This window comes from Camellia sinensis, chromosome 12, assembly GCF_055761805.1.
Source record: "Camellia sinensis isolate YWXY chromosome 12, ASM5576180v1, whole genome shotgun sequence".
In the NCBI taxonomy this organism is placed as follows: Eukaryota; Viridiplantae; Streptophyta; class Magnoliopsida; order Ericales; family Theaceae; genus Camellia; species Camellia sinensis.
In genome coordinates, this window is record NC_138972.1 from 79890160 (window position 1) to 79914051 (window position 23892).

Consider the following 23892-nt stretch of genomic DNA (forward strand, 5'->3'; position numbering starts at 1 on the left):
TAGGAAAAGAATATCAACGTATTAAGAAAATATCAAAGAGTTGAATTTCTTTTTTTGTAAGTCATCTTCATACTTTCATAACTTTTGAGCTCTCATATCATCCATACATACCATATCCACCATAAGGGCTTGAACTTGGAGTCAAATTTGAGAGTACTTCGGAATCAAGTTTGGTTTATAACAAGAATACCTTCTCTACAAGAGGTATAAGCTTACTACTCTCTCCTTGGTTTTCATTTCAATCTTTGTCCATCTTTTCCTTGTGTTTTCATACTGTTCTTGGACTGTTTTGGGGCTGAAACATGTGATTTAAAATTGCAAAGAGTGGAGGGGTTAGCCACCCCTCCTTAGGCTTTGTTCCATAGCTTCTTTTTTTTTTTTCTACTTTTTCTACTTGTTTTCTCTTGAATTTAGCCACTATTTTTAGCATATTAAGGGCTATTTTGGGGCTGTCCTAAGTTGTTTAATTAATTCATGCTTTGATTAGTTTGCTTGTTGTCTCATATGTTCACATACATACGTTTATTCTAACCTTCCTTTCAGTAATTTCTATTGTAAGATACTTCATTTTAACAAGAAATCTATCATCCATCTCTTTCTTTTGGAAATTGTTTCAACCGGTTGATGGTTGTTCAAAACATAAGCTAGAGATCTATGCTTAATGGCTTAATCTCTACGGAGGTTCATTGTCAACGACATAGTCTCTCTTTTATGTTGAGTATCACTTCTCGCTTGACATGCTTCTCATTTAGTGGACGTAATCATCACCTCGAATTTAATGGATTAAAGAATGGAAAGGACGAAGAAAAATTGATAAAATGAACAAACCCATATAAAGAAAATGTGCTGTATTGCTTGGATTCGGCCGGACGGTATGTCGACGCTGAGTCTATTGTGTCAAGGTTTGTTCTACATCAATTCATGATGTTTTGAATGAACCTTGAAGCGTCTCTACTTCCTTTTTTGAGTTCACTCTATGATAGGAGGAAGGGGTGGTTCCTTTCATTTATTAATTTTTTGTCGAAATTGTATCCAAAATCATCAAGCAATCAACTTGCTCATTGACGATTTTGGACATAATTCCAACATTCTCTCGAGGCTTTCCCATGACAGAGAAGTGTGAGAGGGACAAACAAAGTTCAGAACAACTTTGTCTGTACTGCTTTCACTTTAGAACACTTCAGAGCATAAAACAGAATTTGGCATAAACTTGAGGCACGGCCGGCCTTCTTGTAGACCCGACCGACCTTCATAAAGGACTGGCCAGTCCTCAATGATTGGTCAGCAGTGTATTTGGCAAAAAAAACAGAGGCCAGTGGCTGAAGATGAAACAAAGGCAGACAGAATGGTGTCTGAGAAACATCGCACGATCATGGCATATATACTATTGTTGTAATAAATTAGACAGCCCTTCAGCTTATTATTCATTCAGATTTATAATAAGTAGTTAATTCAGAAACTTGGACATTCGGACCCTCCTGCGTGAGGACAAATATGTAATAAGTTGTATGTCTTCCAACTCCATGTCTTTTTCCCTTTTACTTATTTGCTTACGACGGTTAGTATAGAACATCACGTTTCATTAGCATACTCTATGTTTTGCATCCATTGTCTTACATGCTTCCAAGGCTCGGCTCATCATGCTAACTCGATATCAAATGTTTCAATTCATTGCTTGAATACGTGCTTTATCACATGTCTTGAATAGAATCATATGCCATGCTCATAGCCGAGCTTATAAAATACATAATGTGTGCATTGCATTTAGTCATATTGCATTAATTAGGAGCATACATATTTCTAACTATTTTGCCTTATTTTGGCTTGGAGTATTAGGTGAGCACTTATCACTTTAGTATATCACATAAGTGTAATTGTTGCCATGCTAAGCACAATACTATAAGGCTAATTACTTAATTGATATATTTGTTTGAATACCAGTGGATGAAGGCTAATTGCTTAAATTGGGACAAATTGATTAATGTACAAACTCACCTTTTCAAGTGACGAGTATCAAAAAAAAATTTCAAAAACAAACATGAAATCAAATGTTCAAATTTCTGCAAATTAGTCTATACTTATGTGCGTCACATAGTAATGCTAGTCTAATAATCGGAACAAGAGCATGTAATGTAAATAAAAATCACATCATGATTAGTAGAGGCCGATCTTTGATCGGGCGAGTGGGGTGCTCAATTCATGACCTTCCCCTCTCGTACCTAAGTTCCCGAGCTAAGACACTTTGGTGATAACGGATAAGTAGCCTTTGGTACACGTCTCGGGTTTCCTAAATTTTTCAAAAATATTTAGGTGGCGACTTTGTAATCTGGCAAAGCAGTCCATTTTTGGCATTTTTGATTCAAATCGATTTTCCAAAAGAATTTCCGGAGTTGGACTCTTTTTGTGTTTTCACTATTTCACATTGCACTTGTGAAATCAGATTTAGAACCACAAGTGGAGTCCAAATTGTAGGGCTATTCGCATTATGAAAGGAGCACGAAAAGCAAGCTACACATACTCGATTCCACCATCTATTCCAATACTCGCTCAATTTCGTGTTTACAATACCAATTTTGATTATTTATACAAAATAATTATGATAATAATTTTAGGGCAAAATCTCCCTTTTTCAAAATATCAATCCAAGTACCCAAATCAAACGTTTTGACACCACATGACTTCATTCTCAAACTCTATGTTCATTTATTTCATTTCACCCATAAAAAAACCCCTTTTTTCATTTCACCCAAACCCTAGGATTGTTCAAACTATTCCTAAATCCCACCATTGTTACACAACCGATAAATAACTAAGTTAAAAACCACATCAAACTGTAGAAAATCCCTATCTCAAAAACAGAAGATGAGCAAAGTAAGAGAGAAACCCCAAAGATGCCGAAATCCAACTCTAATCGAATTAAAGTGAAGATCTTGAGAAGATCTTGAGAAGCTCTACCTTTTTATCAAAGGAAGTAGAGTGTAGAAATCACTGGATCTAGGTGGAAATGTAGAGAGAATGCGAATTTTAGAGAGAGAGACTCGCAACTTTAGGGTTTATGATGAAAAGATATGAAAAAGTTATGTAAAAAGTGATTTTTGTGATCTGATATACGCGCAATCCGCTCGGGCAGAGCGAAAAAGTTCACGAAAAATTGTTCCGCTTGAGCGTAAGAAGTGGCCCGCTTGAGCGGCAAATACACACTACCAGAACTTTTGTACACGACAGACCAACCGCTCGAGTTCAAGAGAAGACACTTGAGTGCTCACCCGCTCGAGCATAGGAAATGCCGCTTGAGCAAGAAAGACACCCCTTCAGCACTTTTGCAGACGTGCAAAGTACTGAGAGTTTGCAAATCCTACTCGAGCGGAGGACCAAAATATACACAGCCCGCTCATGTGCAAGAATGGCCGCTCGAGCGAGGAGAAAAAATCTGGACAACAAGGTTTGGGAAAAACAAGCAACCAACCTGTTTCAAACGCAACCACAACAACCCAAAGGCCAATTTCAAAGAGATATAAGGGAAGGAAAAGGTAAACAACAATATGAAAGTATTAAACCCAAGTCCAGAACACCACAAAAGTCGGGTCAAAACTGGGATCGCTATGACCTCCCCCCTTTAAAGAATTTCGTCCCCGAAATTTCAAATCAAGTTCAAAAACAATATTAGACCATTCATAATAATGTTATTCTCACAAATTCAATACCATGACCCATCCTTCGGTCATCCATTCTCATTGACTCGATAGACAAGTCCCAATATAAAATGAAATTTACAATTTTCCAAAACATTTACAATGTTCAATGAAAATCTGAGTTTTCAAAAAATAATTCATAACATATACAATGCTTCCGAAGGTGATACAACATCCTTAATATTCCATATTCTTAAAACATATGCCATGCTTGTATTGAATACATGTTTCCATAATGCCCATAACATATACAATATTTTCATAATTCAAAACATATACAATGCTTATATTTCTCATTAACATAATCTAAATTTCAACACATGTTTAGGCATCAACAAACTAGTCCGAATATTTCTCTCGGACTTCCAATTCACATTCCCAAGTCGCTTCCTCAACTCTGTGATGTTTTCACAAAACTTTTACTAAGGGAATTGCAAGACTTGATCCTTTCTATCCAATACTCTCACCAGTCTCTCCTTATATAAGGCATCCTCATCTACTTCCAAGTCGGTCCAATCCAACACATGCGATGCATCCGGCTCATACTTCCAAAGCATACTAATATGAAACACGTCATGCACTCCGGAAAGTTGTGGCGACAATGCCAAATGATAAGTAGCCTCCTCAATCTGCTCAAGGATCTCAAAAGGGCCAATAAACCAAGGGGATAATTTCTCACTTTTTTCAAATCTTATCAAACCCCACCTAGGTGATATTTTCAAAAACACACGGTCTCCCACCTCAAAAGACAAGGGTCTCCTCCTACGGTCAGCATAACTTTTCTAGCAACTCTGAGCCGTAACCAACCTTTTACGAATAAGTGCCACATTTTCTATTGTTTCTCAAACCAACTCTGGGCCCAACAAAGGTGCATCGCCCACCTCGGCCCAACACACTGGAGATCTACAAGGTTGACCATACAAGGCCTCAAACGGTGCCATGCCAATACTCAATAGAAAGCTATTGTTATAGGCAAATTCCACTAAGGGCAAGTGCCTCTCCCACAACCCTTTAAAATCAAGGACACACCCTCGAAGCATATCCTCAAGGATCTAAATGGTACGCTCGAACTGCTCGTTAGTCTGAGGATGGTACACAATACTAAAGGTCAATCTAGTGCCCATGGTACTCTGCAAGCTCTGCTATAATCGAGCTGTGAAACACGGATCTCTATCTGAAACAATCGTCACAGGGATCCCGTGCAACCTCACTATGTCCCTGATATACAAGTCGGCAAGATAGTCTACCGAATCACTCACGTGCATAGGTATGAAGTGCGCAAACTTGATTAACCGGTCAACTACCACCAAAATGGTATCATTACCCCATTGAGTCCTTGGAAGGCCCACAACAAAATCCATCGTGACGTGCTCCCACTTCCACTCGGCTATAGGCAAGGGTTGTAACAAACCCGCTGGTCTCTGATGCTCGGCCTTCACTTGCTGACAAGTAAGACACTTCGATACAAACACGACTACATCCTTCTTCATACCTCTCTACCAAAACTGGCGACTCAGATCATGATACATCTTTGTACCTCTCGGATGCATCGTAAGGCGTGAACGGTGAAACTCTCAGAGTACTTCCTCTTGGCAAGACTCCGGCACGAACAAACGATCACCGTATCTCACATTTTGGTCGGGATACACACTTAAGCCTCTTTCTACCTTCCCATTGGAAATCTTCTCTCGGAGGGATTCCACTTCAAAATCAGCCCCATGCACTTCTAATACTCAGTTCACAAGTGTAGGTTGTGTAACTATAGAAAATAAGGCCGCAGATTCAACGGGGTCGCCAAGATGCAAATCAAACTCCCCAAGAGTACCCAACATCTCCCATTCTCGGATGGCAATTGTAGACACCCCATTTTTGACCGTCCTCAAGACTTGGACGTCACCATTGGAACACTTGGTGATTACCCTTGTTTGTGTTCGTTTGGAGTTCCCGGAGGTCTCGGCTACGCGCCTTGCCTCAGGATCTCCGAACTCGACCGTTTAGTGTCTGGTTTCACACCAAACACTTGTGTTTTTCCTTGGAAGGGCACGGAAGGCCTTTTGAGGCATCCCCACACATCACCGGCCATGGCCAGAGGCCACCAGCTGGTGTTTTGCTGCCATCGACAATCTATATTGCCGGTCGGCATTCTTTGTTGCCGGTCGGCACTCACTTTTGCCAAAATGGCATTTTTGGGCAGCCGACTACTGTTCATCTGCTTTTGCAGGTATTTTATCACAGCTGTCTTGCATTTGGCTCCCCTCCATACACGTGTATGGAGGGATCTCCCTCTTTAGAAGCTTGTCTTGTAAGCTTTACAAGATAAAAAGCTCTATAAGAAGAGCCCTTCTCTCCCTTGCTTAGGGTTAGACACTTTAGAGATTTTAGACAGCCATATTAGGGTTTTGAGTTCTAGGATTAGGATTGATACACATTCTATCTCTATACCTCTCTCTTTGTACCTTTGTATGTGTTTAAGTGTGTTTGTGTTTTACTATTGCACACAAACACATAGTGTTTCACCTTCCCTTAGCTACTGAGGTTCTAAGAGGTTGTTTTTAAGGTTTTGGAGCTGGTTTCAACCTAAAAGAGGCTGCTAGTCCACCATTGTTGAAGGGGTCTTCAAAGGTAAGAAACTAGTCCCTTTATTTCCCATTTTTGCATTGTATTTTTACCTATCTTAAAATTGTTTCTGAGCTTGGTGTATAATATAAAAAAGTTCTGTTTTTAGGCCCTCTAAATAGTTTGTTCAGAGTGTTTTGTGGTTTGGAGGTGTTTGACCCCTCTTAGGCCTTGAAAGGCCCTATTTTGTGCTATTTTGAGTGAGCTCCGAGACCTTGATGTTTGGGCCTCCTCACCACTGAAATCTTGAGGGATTTCAGAGGTGAGGATGGTGCCTTGAGGTCCCAAGAAGGAGAGGGCCACCCCCTCTCCTTATTGTCCTTGAAATGGACCATTTTTGGCCTCTTGAGGAAGCATCTAGCTAAGCTTCATGTTGACCATGCCTTGGCTATTTTTTGTGCCTATTATATCATAATATGCCTCTGTTTATTGTTGGTTTTGGTACACCATGCATGCTTAGCATACCTACCTTGTAATGCCATGTTTAGGCCTTAACATGCCTTAGGTTGTAAATCTTTGTTCAAGCTTGTTTTAGGTCTAGTTTTGTGAAGCTTCTATGCTTATTTTACCATGCTAGAGGTCTGTCCATAGTTGTTTGGGTCGGCCATGGCATGCATTGCATAGCCCCTTTGCATTTTTGGCTTGTTGGCTTTAAGTGTGTGAATGTATAGCATGCATCCTTGCCTTAATTTAGTGGGTTGGGACCATTTGTCATGCAATTTCAGTCCCTTTGACATGCTTGTATGCTTGCCTTGGACACCTCTTTAATGCTTTGAAAGCTTGTGTAGCATGTTCCATGTTTTGGCCATTGTACATGCCTTTGAATTTGAGCCGCTTAAATGCCATCTAGGGGGTCCCCTTTGCATGGTCTAGGTCTGCCTTGAACCTATTTTAAGTCCTCTTAGCCTTGTGAGGCTTGGTTGGCTTGGTCATGGTTCAAGCCCCTTTGACTTGCTCCATGTACTTAGGCCATTTATTGCATGCTTAGTCTATTTTGTTTGCTTGGTTTGGCACCATCTTAACATGATTTTCAATGTTTATCTTGCATGCCACTAGCCCACATTATGCCTCCTTCAAGTGTGCTTGAGAGTCCCCCTTTTGTGCCTAAGTGTTGGCCCTTAATCATGTGCATGTGTGCATGTGTGCATGTGTATTTGGTCCTTTATTTTGGTCACTTCGGCCACTGTTTTGGGCCTTATTAGAGCTGCCCAAATCATGTTTAAATCCATCTTTTTGTTTGTTGAATGTACTCCTTGTATGTTGTAGCATATTGGTGAGTTGTTGAATAATTGAACTTGCATGATTGAATGAAGTCACATGTTTGTTTACATGCTTAAACACCCACATTATGCCTTGCATACTTGTTGGTGGCATTATCTCATGCCTTGTATGCTTGTTTGCTTGTTTGCATAGTTGGTGTGCCCAGTGTACATCACTCGCATTGCATTGCTATGTTGCATGCTAGCTCGCATGATTAGGATTGCATTGCATTGGCATGCATGCTCTACCTCTTGACCAAGTCATGATGGAGGTCGAGTCCCATTGGTTTGTTGGTTTGCATTGCATTTGACATCAAAATGTGCACACTTGGTCCTTTGGGCCATCACGCATGGAAATGCGCGATTGATGGTCCGAGAACCGAGGAGCATGTCCCTTTGAGTCATTAACATGATAAGGGACATGATTGGTGCATATATGCCTTGCCCTCTGTTGCTGTCAATTGTAGATTCTACAAGAGCTTTCTGCCGACCGGCAGTGATAAGTGCCGACCGGCAATCCTCCCTCTGCTGATAGCTTCACCAATGGCCGGTGATTACATTCCACTGCCGGTGGGCATTCTACCCAGCCGATGGCATTCCCTAGTGTCCAGAGAAACAATCTTGAGGTTTTGGCAGCCTCCAGAGGAGTAAAGAAAGGAAAACAGAGGCAGCCTATGCATGGCGGTGCACTTCCGAGCAAGACCTGAGCACACATTGCATTGAGCTCTCTTCCCGAGGCGGTTTACTGTTTTTCCTAGCTTAGTTAGTTTGTTAGCTAATTAGATAATTTGTAATAATTAATTAGCTTGTAGGTTAATTATCTGTATTATTCTTTTGGTCCCTCCGAGCGAGGACGAATCTGTAATAAGTGTGGGTGAGTGTGTGAATGTCTTCCAACCCCCACTTCTTTCTTCCTTTTTATTTACCTGCTTATGATGGTAGATTAGGGCATGTTTAAATTAGCATATCTTGTGTTATGCATGCGTGCATCCATACATTTGTCCCGCATGCACCGGGCTCGGTACATCATTCTAACTGCCTTTGTATTTCAATTCCAAATTGAATACGTGCATTAATTGGTTGCATTTCACATGCCATCCTTGGATTAGCCGAGCCCATTCTAGTAACATTTTGTGTGCGATGCATTAGGCACTTAACATGGACTTGGATCACGCATGTTTGCTAACTAGTTTATTGTTTTAGCACGGAGTACGATGTAAGTATTTATGCTTTAGCATCTCGCATGCGTGTGAATGTTAACATGATAGCATGCTTACCATGTGGCTAGATGCTTATGTGTTATAAATTGTTCGCATGCCTGTGGGTGAAGGTTGGATTGTTTAAGTTGGAAAAACTCGTTGAAATCTGTATTTTAGCCTACTTGCGAGTAGCAAATTCTAAAGTACTTTTTTTAAGACAAACGGATATGCAATGCTTATTTCCAAATTAGGCAATCTAGTCTATACTTGTTTGCTGTGCGCATAATATAGTAATTCTAGGCTAATAACTGGAATAAGAACACATAACATTTTCAAAAACAGATATCACGGTTAGTAGAGGCCGATCTTCGGATCGGGCGAGAGGGGGTGCTCATAGCTGACCTTCCCCAATCGTACCCTAGCTCCCGAGCCGAGACAACTCCGGTGATGACGGGCATGTGGCCTTCGGCACCGAGTCAGGGTTTCCTAAATTCCCCCATAAAAAATATTTAGGTGGCGACTCTGTATCTGGCAAAGCAGTCCATGTTTGGTACTTCTTTTCAAAAAGTCTGTTTCTCAAAACGATTTGCCGGATTTGGACTCTTTGGTTCAGATTAAGAACCGTGACAATTTGAGAGTCCGAGCTGTAGTAACCCCAAAATGAACAGAACGGGACTCACCCTCCCGGGACGTTCGGGGACGTCTACAGTTTCTAGCGACTCCGCTGGGGATTTAGAGAGCTTGACTCGAACTCGTGATATTCTATTTTGATTTCATTTATGTGTCTCTTTTCATTGCATTTGCATTGGTGCGCCTAGGACACTGTGTTTGCCATCTGCCATTCCTGAACGGTTTGCCGGAGGCTTGTCTTGTCAAGGCATGACCATAAGGCTGACCGGTTATGGGCTCTGACAGTATGGGAACACAAACCCCAGTTTTACCGGGGCACCCTTTTCGACCATTCGACCTAGTGCATATCGAAATCCATAATGACCATTCCAAGTTAGGACAGGTTGCTTACCCGATGTTAGGTTGTTTTAAAACTGCTGCGTGCATAATGGAACCCTAGCTCCTGACAAAATAGGACAGGGGAACCCTACCCCAACATAGGGGTGTTTTGGCTCTCTTTACTTGCTATGTGCTTTTAGAATGTATCTCTACAGGAAAGTACATATCATTTTGCAAGTTTGAGTATCGGACCTGAGAGCACCAGTATCAGTGTTGTTGGGAAATCAGTTATCTGCGGGTATCAGGTTCAGTTTTTGGGGACAAGGATTTCTGGGAACAGTGATCAGCAGTAGAGTACAGTTGTTCAGCTACACCCATGTTTGATCTGTTTGGGCTGAAATGCTGTTTGTTGTCTCTTTCAGTTCAGACAGCTGGTACAGAATAGCCAGTGTTTCCCTTGCTGAGGCAGGACTTATGATGACGCAAGACGCAGAATTCAGAAGAGATCGTGGTTATAACAGCTGCATTAGATCAAGGGATCACTCTGCAAAGTGAGGCCAACATTGATGTGTCACATCCACCCAGGTCGCCTGTTGCGCACCCGGTTTGGGCCCCCCAACTATACCAGGCTCGCGAGCCTACTACGTTTGAACTAATGGGGATGATAGGTGATCTCCAGAGGTTTGTGGCGGATCTCGCCTACGGAATGTCAGCTTCACCTCCAGCCGCACCATATGCCGGGAGTTTTATACCCCAGGAGCCCCCGCTATTGGGGCGAATTGTGATCGAACTTAGCCAATCGGAGATGGCCTCCAGTTATGGCAATGACATATCAACGTCAACCCAAACCCTTGATCAGGCTGAGGCCAGAGGAAAAGACAAAATGAAGGCAGATGCCGATCCCATTAAACAACTGCTGCGGGCAGTTGAGGCTTTGAAAGTCGGGGGGATGAATAAGCAACAGGTATCCGCAGTTGTGGCAAAAACTATGGAGGATGCTTTCCCCACTCCACCTGAGGGTAGTTCAAGTCAGTCGGAAAATCGGGACGGGCCCCGTTATGCCAGAACAGTTCCTCCTATTCCCGCCCCTGCACCTGGGAAAGATCAGAAAGCTAAGGTGGCGCCTGCCGACCCTTTCGCTTGTGCGGCTAGTAAGAGCGCTCAGACTCCAAAGTACCTGCCCCGGGGGCGCAGGACCTTTCATGCTCTCTACATGCCTTTGTCTAAGGCACTTCAGATCCTTGCCGGGAGGGGACACCTTAAACTCTTGGAGCCTCGGCCTCTCCCGAAGAATCTCCCCGCTACGCATGATGCTGCTCAGTACTGCGCGTACCACCAGCAAACAGGCCATGCTATCGACAATTGTTTCCGGCTCCGTCATGAGGTCCAAGATTTGATTAACAACGAGGTTATCCTCCCGCCCACCTCAGCCAAGTCCGTTACCACCCAGTTATTGGATTTTGAGGCCATAGATACTGCAAGTATGTAATCAGGAAGTGAACCACCTGCGGGTGGCATCCGGTATATTTTGAATGTGGCGTCTGGCACGCATTTTTGAGCATCTGTGAACGCTATCTTTGTAAATTCTGGTTCGGGTATCGAGTCAGTCTTTTGTTTTGAGTCTGTCTCTTTGTCTTGAGTCAGTCTTTTTGCTTAAGGGTCTGTCTTGTTGTAGCAAGTCAGTCCCCTTTATATAGAATACCAGGTGATTCCGGGGTTGTTGCCTCGAACATCGTTTCGTCTTGTAATTACCCGTCTTTGTTTTTGAGTCTGTTTCTGCCGAAGGGCCAGTTATACCAACAAATCTGGATGAAACAGTTGTTGCTATCTCACTTTCATGCTTGTTTTCAGTATAAGTGCCAGAGAATTTGATTGGGCTGACAGTACATCTCGCCGGCTCTCCTGCGCGCCAAACTCATTGCATTAACCTAAGTTTTTCAAAAAACCCTTTTGAACACTGCAGTGATAAAAACGAAGAGGAAGGAATTCCTCGGGTTTTGCAAAACTTTGATCAAATTGAAAGAAAGAGAGGCATGCTAAGCCTTTTAATGAATGAAATCATGCTTGTTGGCGTGAGTACTGAGAAGGATCCTGGCTTGATCCAGATTGGTTCCACACTATCTTCGGCACGAGCGATTCGTCGCTTTCTTAAAAACTTTCAAAAACAAATGTTTTACACGGCCCTGTGAAGACCTGTGTGGAATCGCTCTTGAGATCGCGCAGCCTAGGATCGCTCTCAGCCTCAAGATTCGATCTGTTTGTTTTGAACCACAGACTCATCTGGAACATTTAACGGTCAACTGTCGGAGAAGGCCCGCGTGGCCAGATCAGAAGCAGCCCTCGAACAAGAGGCACCAAAGCCGAATCAAAAAGATTAGATCTCACCAAAAGAAGCTCGTAGAGCAACCATGATGGATTCTTCCGCAAATCAGTGCAACAGCCATTCTCCTAGATACAGAGAGGCTTCAATTTCAAAAACCATTTGGCATGGACTTGTTACATTTTTACCTTTTGAGAGGCTCGCTGGGCCGAAAACCCGAAAGGGCGACCCAGGCAAAAGTCAGAGCAAGAGAAAAATACAAAAAATGCAAAAAAAAAGAGGAGAAATAAAATAAAAAAAAAAGAAAGAAAAAAAAGAAAAAAGAATGAAAAAGCAAGAAAATGATCAAAAAAGGAAATAAAAAAGAAGCTCGCAAGGTCGAAAACCCGCATCGGGCGCCTTGGCAAAAGTTAGAGCCTGAAAAGTGAAGGTTAAAATACCCGAGTGTACCTTAACCGGAACTACGTAAGGCTTGATTCCCATGTTTGGGATACGTAGGCAACTTCATCATGAAGTCCAGCCCCCAACGCTTTCATAGCGTCTCAGTCCATGCAATGGTTTCAATTTCATCCCAAAGTCCAGTCGCCAACACTTCCAAGGCGACTGTGTCCATATATTTGTTGTAACCGTCTTCGTCATCTCTGTGTCCAAGAGCTCGACCACCGCCAATGAAGACTGTTTGCGGACTCTTGCGGCACCATCCAAACAAGGGGCAACTTTCCGTTGCCACAAGTCGTTGTAAGCCGCCATTCAAACCAGGGGCAACTTTCCGTTGCCATCCACCCCTTTCAAGCCAGGGGCAATTTTCCATTGCCTCCGATCCGAGGTTGCGCATCTCAAAGAGTAAGTTCCATGCTCGTTGAGCGTTGACTGTTTGCAAAATAGTTTTTGAAAATTTTTACTAAGGTTGACTATTTTCTCGAAAACTATTCCATTTTCCAAAACTGGACCATTGTCTTGGACCCAAAAGGGAAAATTTTCAGTGCTTACAGCCTGACTTGCATGGTCTTCAAATCAAAAATCAAACAAGTACGTTAATCCGACTCTCATTTTGATCAAAACTGTTTTAGTAGAAAGCAAAAACAAAAAATGGTCAAAGTGATGAACTAAGGGCACAGTTGAGCCAGGCGTTCTGTCCCCCCCCCCCCCGGTCGTCAACGTACTTGCCAGAAGAGCACTCTACCCGCCAGAAGAAATAGCTATGAGCTAACGGCATTGGGCATGAACCCGCAACTTCCTATTCATTCATTGATCACCTTGGGGAGGGACGAAAAATGAGAGAATGAAGAATAGAGAGGTGTGAGTTGAGAGAAAAGTGAGGAAAAGGGTTTTGAGAGAAAATTCGAGCTTGAGTGCCAGAGTGATGTGAGAATCACAAATGAGAAGGGGGTGGGAAACAATACCCAGAGGAACTGGCTCCTCGTGATCTGAGGTCCCCCGTCTTCGTTAACACGTCTATATGTCGTGTCTTTTGTTTTTGTTTACCTCAACCTTTGTTTTAGGTCTCTTCCGAGCGTGTTTCGTTGTGTTTAGGTCGTATACCTTTGTTCGAGCCCTCCCCACTGTGTTCAGCAGCAGGCTCGATACCCCGGTTTGAAAAACCCTTATTCGATTTCAAAAATCGTTTATACTCAGAATGCTGTGCCATTCTCTATATTTGAGCGTGCTTCAACTCCAACCGGTTCCATCTTTGAGCTCCGTCTTGTCAGATTGGGCCGTTCGCTCAGGATTTGTTGTGTGCAGAATGAACCGAATGCTGTGTTATGGGCTGTATGCAGATTAATCCCCAGCAGAGTAAGGGCTGTGTGTCCAGAATCAGGCAGTGGGCTGCTTGGGCTATTTTGCTGTTGGCAGTTTAATTATTCGATTATTACCATGCAAATGTTCAACATTCAGACCACAGATCAATTCCATTTACATTGAAGTGTAACATGATGGGATGCGATGCAATACATGAGATATGTAAATGTAACACTTTTTAAGCAAAAAGTTTGTTCATTTCATAATCTTTTTTTTTAAGTACAAAGTTTTGAGGAAAACAAAAATCTGCCTGCGGCAGTACAAAGTATCCTGACTACCAACAAAAGGGAAAAGTACAAAAAAAAAAAAAAAAAAAACAACAAAAATCTATATCCATGTCAAGCGACTCCGAGGGCTATCGGTCTGTCCTAGTCCTCTTCCTGGACGAAGGTCCAGGAGCATCATCAGCATCGTCGTCAGAGCCCGAGCTAGTGCCGCCTCCGGTCTCCTCCTCCGAAGACTTCGCCTCCGACTCTGCCTCCGCCTCCGACTCGTCATCATCATCATCGTCATCATCAGGAACGGGAGCCCGCGAACTACTCCCGACATGAGTGTGCCCCGCCTTGGTGCGGGGGAATACTCTGCCCTCCTTATCTCTTCCTCGGGCGAGGACGGAAGGTCCAGCTGGAGCACCTCCTATCACGGGAATCTGGAAGGGAGGCTGAAAAAGTTCATAAAAGGCAAATGCATCAGTATACTGTGAACAGTTTGACAGTGCAGAATGCAGTGTATGAGTACAGTGTGTGAATGCTGTGGACAATCTATCAGTGCAGAATGCAGCGTATGAGTACAGTGTGTGAATGCCGTGAGCAGTTTATCAGTGCAGAGTATAGTGCAGAATGCAGTGTATGAGTACAGTGTGTGAATGCTGTGGACAATCTATCAGTGCAGAATGCAGCTGTAGACACCCCATTTTTGACCGACCTTAAGACTCAGACATCACCAGTTGAGCGCTCGGTGATACTACATATTATGCTCATTTAGAAGTCTCAGAGTCGCGGCCGTGAGCCCTGCTTCCGGATTTCCGAACCCTCTTCTGTGCCTTGCCTCGGTTTGCGAACCAGACTCGGTTTTCTCTGTTTCTTTTCCTGAGGGGAGGGAGAGGTCCCGTAGACCATCTATCAGTGGCCGTGGGCTACATTTTGTGGCTATAGGCCATTTTGCTCATTTCGGAGCCCGGTTCCCGGTTTTCGGAGCCGTCGGGCCGTATGCCTCGGTTCGGGACCGCTTAACCATCTCCTATTGCTCCGGATTTTGGCATACATCTTATTTACTCCCTTTTGAGGGACACTGAGGTTTGAGAGACCCACTTCGTGGTCGAGTGGCACTTTCGGTGCTTAACAGGCAGTTTTCGGGGCCCCGAACTGCGCGTTTTGGCCCCCGAACATTCGTTTTACATCGGTTTTCGTTCATTTTTGGCAGGTACCTCTGTTTCATCACCAGGAAGGCCATAGAAGGGTGGGAGGCCAGCAATTGTTTTAAAAACCAGTTATATATCCTCCGGCGCCCTCCGACGCCCGTTTTTCTCACTTCCAAGCCAATGTTGAACACCCTTGGGCCATTTTCTTGAACTTTTAACCACATATTTGTGATGTACACACATGAGAGGACCCTAAAAGTTGGTGGCCGGCCACTAATGTTGCTTGACCCTTTTGCAACCCTCCTAAAAGTGGCCTATTCTCTCTCCTGTTTTACAGTTGACAATTTTGAACGACAGGGTTGTGTTGAGGGCACCTGGGAGGACAACAATTTGTGGTGGCTGGCCATTAAATCTTCTTGACCCTTTTGGCCCTTGGCCGGCCGGCCATAGGGGGTGGTCGGCCGGCCACCTGCAGCTCCAAAAAATGGCTGGCCATACTCCTCAGGGTCTGTATATTCTAGTTGTATACTTTTTTCCCCCCCAAAACCTGTATCCGGGGGACAACCTTTTGGGGGGGAAACTTGATCCATTTTCCCCCCACGTTTTCCCTCCTTTTCTCCCTCTCTTTGGTCCATATAACTGGCCTCCAGCATTGGTCCAAGGGTTGGAAAAAATTGCCTTAGGCCCTTGCATGCATATCTCCCTCCATTTCTCTCATTTCCTTCAAAAAACACCACAATCCTACCCTATTTTCATACCATCATCTAGCATCACCACCACTACTCCATTTCCAGCAACTTGGGGAGCTTTCTAGCAGCTAGGAAGCATCACTTCTCAAGCCAAGAAGCAATCAAGGGTTGGTCTTCAAGGGTAAACATCAATTCCCTCTTTTTGAGCTTAATTTTGCAACATTTTTCTAGCTAGTTTGCTTGCTGTTTTGAGCTCTGGCCAAAACTGAAAGTACCCTTTATTTGAGCTATATTTCATGTCTCATTAAGGGACTTTTGTCATTTGAGGTCCCCATCTTACACTTTCTTCACTATCCTCCTTGTATGCCATAATCTTGCAATGTATTTTTGGCCTATGTTTGATCTGTTTTGGAGCATGATGTAAACTATAAGTAAGCTTATTTTGAGCCCCTCTTCAACATTGAAGAAGGGCTCATCACTGTTTGGGACCTCCATGTGCCACTTGTCATTATATCCCTCTTTGGTCTCCATTTTTGCATGATCTATTAGCCTATTATGCTTCTGTTTTTCGTCATTTTACAGAACTGAAAAAAGTCTTATTTTGACCCCATATTCATGTTTCATTAAGGGTCTTTGGCTGTTTGATGAATTTTTTGTATACTTTGTGTTTTGACCTCTTTTGGGCCCTATCTTGCATGGCATTTTGAGCATACTTGTGTACTGATTTATGCTTGGCTATCAACTGTAAAATATCATATTTTTGGCCCCTCTTAAATATTGTAGAAGGCCCCTAATCTGTTTGGGGTCGGCAGCTGTGAGTTGCTTCTTTACCTCATGTTTATGGCCATTTTTGCATGCTAGTTTTGCCATATTTATGCTTACTATTTGGCCATGCTTTGAACTGTAAAAATGGCAGAGCCGGTATGTTGAAGAGGGGCTCAAAATAAGCTTACTTACAGTTTACATCATGCTCCAAAACAGATCACACATAGGCCAAAAATACATTGCAAGATTATGGCATACAAGGAGGATAGTGAAGCAAGTGCAAGATGGGGACCTCAAATGACAAAAGTCCCTTAATGAAACATGAAATATAGCTCAAATAAAGGGTACTTTCAGTTTTGGCCAGAGCTCAAAACAGCAAGCAAACTAGCTAGAAAAATGTTTCAAAATTAAGCTCAAAAAGAGGGAATTGATGTTTACCCTTGAAGACCAACCCTTGATTGCTTCTTGGCTTGAGAAGTGATGCTTCCTAGCTGCTGAAAAGCTCCCCAAGTTGCTGGAAATGGAGTAATGGTGGTGATGCTAGATGATGGTATGAAAATAGGGTAGGATTGTGTTGTTTTTTGAAGGAAATGAGAGAAATGGAGGGAGATATGCATGCAAGGGCCTAAGGCAATTTTTTCCAACTCTTGGACCAATGCTGGAGGCCAGTTATATGGACCAAAGAGAGGGAGAAAAGGAGGGAAAAAGTGGGGGGAAAATGGATCAAGTTTCCCCCCCAAAAGGTTGTCCCCTGGATACAGGTTTTGGGGGGGAAAAAAGTATACAGCTGGAATATACAGACCCTGAGGAGTATGGCCGGCCATTTTTTGGAGCTGCAGGTGGCCGGCCGGCCACCCCCTATGGCCGGCCGGCCATAGGGTCAAAAGGGTCAAGAAGATTTAATGGCTGGCCACTACAACTTGCTGTCTTCCCAGGTGCCCTCAACACAACCCTGTGGTTCAAAATTGTCAACTGTAAAACAAGAGAGAGAATAGGCCACTTTTAAGAGGGGTTCAAAAGGGTCAAGCAACATTAGTGGCCGGCCACCAACTTTTAGGGTCCTCCCATGTGTGTACATCACAAATATGTGGTTAAAAGTTCAAGAAAATGGCCCAAGGGTGTTCAACATTGGCTTGGAAGTGAGAAAAACGGGCGTCGGAGGGCGCCGGAGGATATATAACTGGTTTTTGAAACAATTGCTGGCCTCCCACCCTTCTACGGCCTTCCTGGTGATGAAACAGAGGTACCTGCCAAAAATGAACAAAAACCGATGTAAAACGAATGTTCGGGGGCCAAAACGCGCAGTTTGGGGCCCCGAAAACTGCCTATTAAGCACCGAAAGTGGCACTCGACCACGAAGTGGGTCTCTCAGACCTCAGTGTCCCTCAAAAGAGAGTAAATAAGATGTATGCCAAAAACCGGAGCAATAGGAGATGGTTAAGCGGTCCCGAACCGAGGCACACGGCCTGACGGCTCCGAAAATCGGGAACCGGGCTCCGAAATGGGCAAAATGGCCTACAGCCACAAAATGTAGCCCACGGCCACTGAGAGATGGTCTACGGGACCTCTCCCTCCCCTCAGGAAAAGAAACAGAGAAAACTGAGTCTGGTTCACAAACCGAGGCAAGGCACAGAAGAGGGTTCAGAAATCCGGAGGCAGGGCTCACGGCCGCGACTCTAAGACTTCTAAATGAGCATAATATGTAGTATCACCGAGCGCTCAACTGGTGACGTCTGAGTCTTCAGGTCGGTCAAAAATTGGGTGTCTACAGCAGCGTATGAGTACAATGTATGAATGCCGTGAGTAGTCTATCAGTGCAGAGTACAGTGCAGAATGCAGTGTATGCAGTGTATCAGGCGCTGTGAGATCAGTGTGTCAGGTGTTGTGTCGTGCAGCAGATTACGTGAATCAGTGTATGAGTGATTTGAGGCCGTGATCAGAAGAACATACCAGAATGCTGTAGAGGGCCAGGAGGTCAAAGGTCCGCTGTAGCATCCCCATCATGGAGGCATTCAGCGCCACGGACTGCCGGGTATACTTGGAGGACGCCTGTAAAAGTACAAGATATATCAGTATTCTGTGGAATATCAAACAAACTGAAATGAAATGCCAATGCAAGATGCAAAATGAAGTAATACATACCGGAGGCAAGTCGGGGACACCAGCTAACTCATGACCAGCTGGGGGAGGAGCGAAGGGGATCTGGTAGGTCGCCCCATCCTGCCCTCTGTATGTCAGTAAAGTGGGCAGAGCAGGCCAACCGGTCCCCTGTCCTCCCTGAACTCCGCCCCTGCCACGGACTCGAGCCCTCCTCGAAGCTCCTACTCCAGCTCCCGCTCCTGTCCTAGCTGCTGGCGCCACGGGCCTAGCTCCCTCAGCTCGACGGCCGCCGCTCAGAGACCGCATAATGTACGTCTGCACGTACTCTCGGTAGTCGCCGATGCCTCTGAAGCGGGTCGCCACCCAGACGATAGTATAATCGGCCATCTGCTCAGTAGTGAGTCTCTCGGTCTCCCTCATGTCCTCAGGAGGGTGAACCGGGACTATCTGCTCTGGTAACCCTAGGGTCTGGCGTAGGAAACGCTCACCTAGGTACCAAGCCCGACAGACCGGGCCCTCCAGTAAGATCCGGAAACGCAAGGTCTCCTCAGCACCGGCAAATCGGTCCCGAATCGTCGCCGGCAACGGAGCCCAAGGCTGCCAAGTGATCTGAAAGTGACATACAGTTTGTTATCTATCGTTATTGAAGTATGCAGTGAAAAGCAAAGCTTAGATAAATTCTGAAATAAAAACATACCTCGACAAGGGTGATAGTGTCGAAGTAGCGGCGAAAGAAACTAAATGTCTCTCGTGGCCTCCGCACGCATCTCCCGTCGAAGCGTCGCGAGAACAGGACGACGAGGGGGGTCTCCATATCTGGCAAGGGTGCAAGCCTGGGAAAGTAGGCGTAAACCCACAACTGCACAGAAAACATCAATATGATTATCAGATAAAGAGCGGAATGCAAGATAAAGCGGAAATGGCAGGGCCGTGTGTTGTGCAGTGTATTGTATATTGTGTACAGTGTGAGCAGTGTACAGTCAGTGTAAAGCAGAGTGTATGTGTGTGCCGCGTGTGCAGTATACAGTTAGTGAAAAGCAGACTACAGTATGTGCAATACAGAATACAGTACAAAGTACAGAAGATAGAAAAGCAGAAATGAAAAGCGGGAAAGAAACGTACCTCCCAAGCACGCCAGTAGCCTCCGAGCAACTGTCCACTGCCACGAGAAGCCGAGCTCATATACCCGTAGAGTGTGGCCAGAGCAGCGCCACCCCAATCATAGTGCAAGATCTGCCTGACGTCCACCAAAGCACTAAGCAGGCAGAGGGGCACGGTGTTCGCCCGATCGGCGAAAATAGTCGTCCCCAGCAGGAACATGAGAAAGTCGCGCGCATACCTCTCCACGGCCTCCTGAGTCATCTGCGCCTCCTCTATCAACGCGGGCTAGACCCTGAACTGCACCTCGAACCAGGAGTAATGAACAAAGCCTGGACGGGCGAGAGGTGGCACCTCACCAAGCAGATAGATCTGAGCGGCAGTCCACTCGTCCATGTCAGTATCAAAGGGGATCGGATCACCCCCTACCCCGATGCCTGTGAGCATCGAGAAATCATAGGGAGTCATCGTCATGTCTCCCATCGCAGATAAATGGAACAAGTCGGTGGTGTCCCACCACCTCTCCACTAGAGCGGCAAGCAAGGGCCTGCAGGTCGTGAGTCTGGATAGTCCCCTGCAGAAAGTGCCGAAGCCCGCCTGGTCCACGATGTGGCGAACCGCATCAGGAAGCTCGGCATACCAGTCCCGAGCGCCAGTATTCCCATACCCACGGATGGTATGGGAATCCCCCTGTAAACAGAAAACAACAATTGCAAGGCAACATTCAAAATGCAGTTCTAAGAAGCTTACAGTGAACTACAGCGTGTGATGCGTCAGCGTGTTCGGGTGGTTCAGAACAGATGTAGCATGTGTGCAAGTTTGACAGATTTAAACAAATACTGGGTGCCGGTGTGCTTACAGTGAACTACAGCGTGTGATGCGTCAGCGTGTTCGGGTGGTTCAGTACAGTACAGCATGTGTGCATATTTTCAGATTTAAACAAATACCGGGTGCCAGTGTGCTTACGGTGAACTACAACGTGTGATGCGTCAACGTGTTCGGGTGGTTCAGTACAGTATAGCATGTGTGCGTATTTTCAGACTCAAGCAAATACCGGGTGCTGGTGTGCTTACAGTGAACTACAACGTGTGATGCGTCAGCGTGTTCGGGTGGTTCAGTACAGTATAGCATGTGTGCGTATTTTCAGACTCAAGCAAATACTGGGTGCCAGTGTGTATGCAATGAAATACAGTGAGCGCCGTGTGTTCGGGTGATTCAGGGCTAGTGCAGTGTGTGTGCATGTGTCAGTCTCAAGCAGGTATCAGTTACACGTATGTTTACAATCAATTACCGTATACAGGGTATCTGAGCTAAAGCAATTAAGGAGCACAACCAGCTACGATAGTTTTGTATCCTGCATTGCAGAAACTAAAGCAGAGAAAAGAGAGTTATCTCGGAAGCGCCGAAGGACAGATGGGAGATAGGCTCACGCAGTAATAGCTCGGGTGGCACGTGCCTCTCGAAGCTCCTGAACTGGCGTAGTCCGTCAGGAGGTAGCACATGAATCGCCGGCCGGTAGGTCGCCGGGTCGAATGGGCGGACACTCAGCGGGAGAAGCTCAACCCCGGGATCCATCTCATCGTCGGCCATGTCAAAAATGGTGAGAAAATAGCCGAAAAAGGAAAACCGGGCGAAAATGTGGAAAGTCAACCGAAAAGTCAAACCCCGAGAGGGTCGGAATAGGCCGGAAAAGCCGAAGTATGGAAAAGGTACGGATATCGAGAAAAACTCGAGGGAAACAAGCCCCGAGTGGCGAAAATCAAGAAAGAGACACCGAAACGAAGTTTCATTCGGTTGAAAATGTCCAAAACGCGAAGGAGATCGCGAATCGAACGACGAAATGAGAGCTAGAACGCACGGAAATAAGAGAATCAATGGGGGAAAACACTCTAGAGAGAGAGAGGCGCTTTTCGACCAAGGGGAAGTAAGAAAATAGGGTTAGAAACCCTATTTTAAAAGACCCGTGCCGAAATGACAGAACTGCCCCGATACAGCAATTATTTGCCGGTCGGCCACACTTTTTGCCGGTCGGCAAAATATTATGCCGATGGAATTGAATAATGGCCGGTGGACGGCCGGTGAAGTATTCTGATGGCCGGTGGGCATCCGGTGACCTCCTACAGTGATTTTGGAGCCTCCTGCACCATTGTTTGAGTTATGTGTGGGGTCCAGGGCCTTTGGTGCTCAAAACAGTGCAAAACAGTGCACTTCCGACGCTCGACCGGCCTCCGTTTTGACCTCGGGTCGTGTCTTCTGAGCGTGGCGCTCGAATTCGTGCAAGGTGTATCCTTTTCGTATCCTTATGGCTTTTACGAAATTCAAAAGTTGCCCCACGTATATCGCATATCAATCGCACTGTCTTGTGCATTTCAAATCAATCGCACTGTCCTGTGCATTTCAAATCAATCGCACTGTCCTATGCATTTCAAATCAATCGCACTGTTTTGTGCATTTCAAAATTAATCGCGCTGTTTAGCGTATCGCACTGTTTTGTGCATTACATATCAACCGCGCTGTTTAGCGTATCGCACTGTTTTGTGCATTTCAAATTAGCGCACTGTTTTGTGCATTTCAAATTATCGCACGGTTTTGTGCACTTCAAAACCATCGCACTGTCTTGTGCACTCGCGTTGTCTAATGCATCGCGCGGTTTTTGCGCATCTCATTGCATTTTGCATGATCGTTCAATTCCATTACCTGCGTAGACTGCATATATTGCTTGCGTAGACCGCATGATTGTTCAATTCCATTACTTGCGTAGACCACATGTTTTGCTTGCGTAGACTGCATAATTGTTCAATTTCATTACCTGCGTAGACCGCATGTTTTGCTTGCGTAGACCGCATGTTTTGCTTGCGTAGATCGCATAATTGTTCAATTTCATTACCTGCGTAGACCGCATGTTAATTTCATTACCTGCGTAGACCGCATGTTTTGCTTGCGTAGACCGCATGATTGTTCAATTTCATTACCTGCGTAGACTGCATATTTTACTTGCGTAGACCGCATGATTGTTCAATTTCATTACTTGCGTAGACCGCATATATTGTTTGCGTAGACCGCATAATTGTTCAATTTCATTACTTGCGTAGACCGCATGTATTGCTTGCGTAGACCACATGTTTATTCAAAATTTCATTACTTGCGCAGACCGCATGTTTTGCTTGCGTAGACCGCATGATTGTTCAAAATTCCATTACCTGCGTAGACCACATGTATTGCTTGCGTAGACCGCATGATTGTTCAATTTCATTACTTGCGTAGACCGCATATTTTGTTTGCGTAGACCGCATAATTGTTCAATTTCATTACTTGCGTAGACCGCATGAATTGCTTGCGTAGACCGCATGTTTATTCAAAATTCCATTACCTGCGTAGACCGCATGTTTTGTTTGCGTAGACCGCATAATTGTTCAATTTCATTACTTGCGTAGACCGCATGAATTGCTTGCGTAGACCGCAAGTTTATTCAAAATTCCATTACCTGCGTAGACCGCATGTTTTTCTTGCGTAGACCGCATGTTTTGCTTGCGTAGACCGCATAATTGTTCAATTTCATTACCTGCGTAGACCGCATGTTTTGCTTGCATAGACCGCATGATTGTTCAATTTCATTACCTGCGTAGACCGCATGTTTTGCTTGCGTAGACCGCATAATTGTTCAATTTCATTACCTGCGTAGACCGCATGTTTTGTTTGCGTAGACCGCATGTTTGTTCAATTTCATTACTTGCGTAGACCGCATGTTTTGCTTGCGTAGACCGCATGATTGTTCAAATGTCATTACTTGAGTAGACCGCATGTTTTGTTTGCGTAGACCGCATATTTGTTCAAATTTATTACTTGCGTAGACCGCATGTTTTGCTTGCGTAGACCGCATGTTTGTTCAAAATTCATTACTTGCGTAGACCGCATGTTTTGTTTGCGTAGACCGCATGTTTGTTCAAAATTTCGTTACCTGTGTAGACCGCATGTTTTGCTTGTGTAAATCACATATTTGTAATCAATTTCATGACTTGCGTAGACCGCATGCTTACGTTCAATAT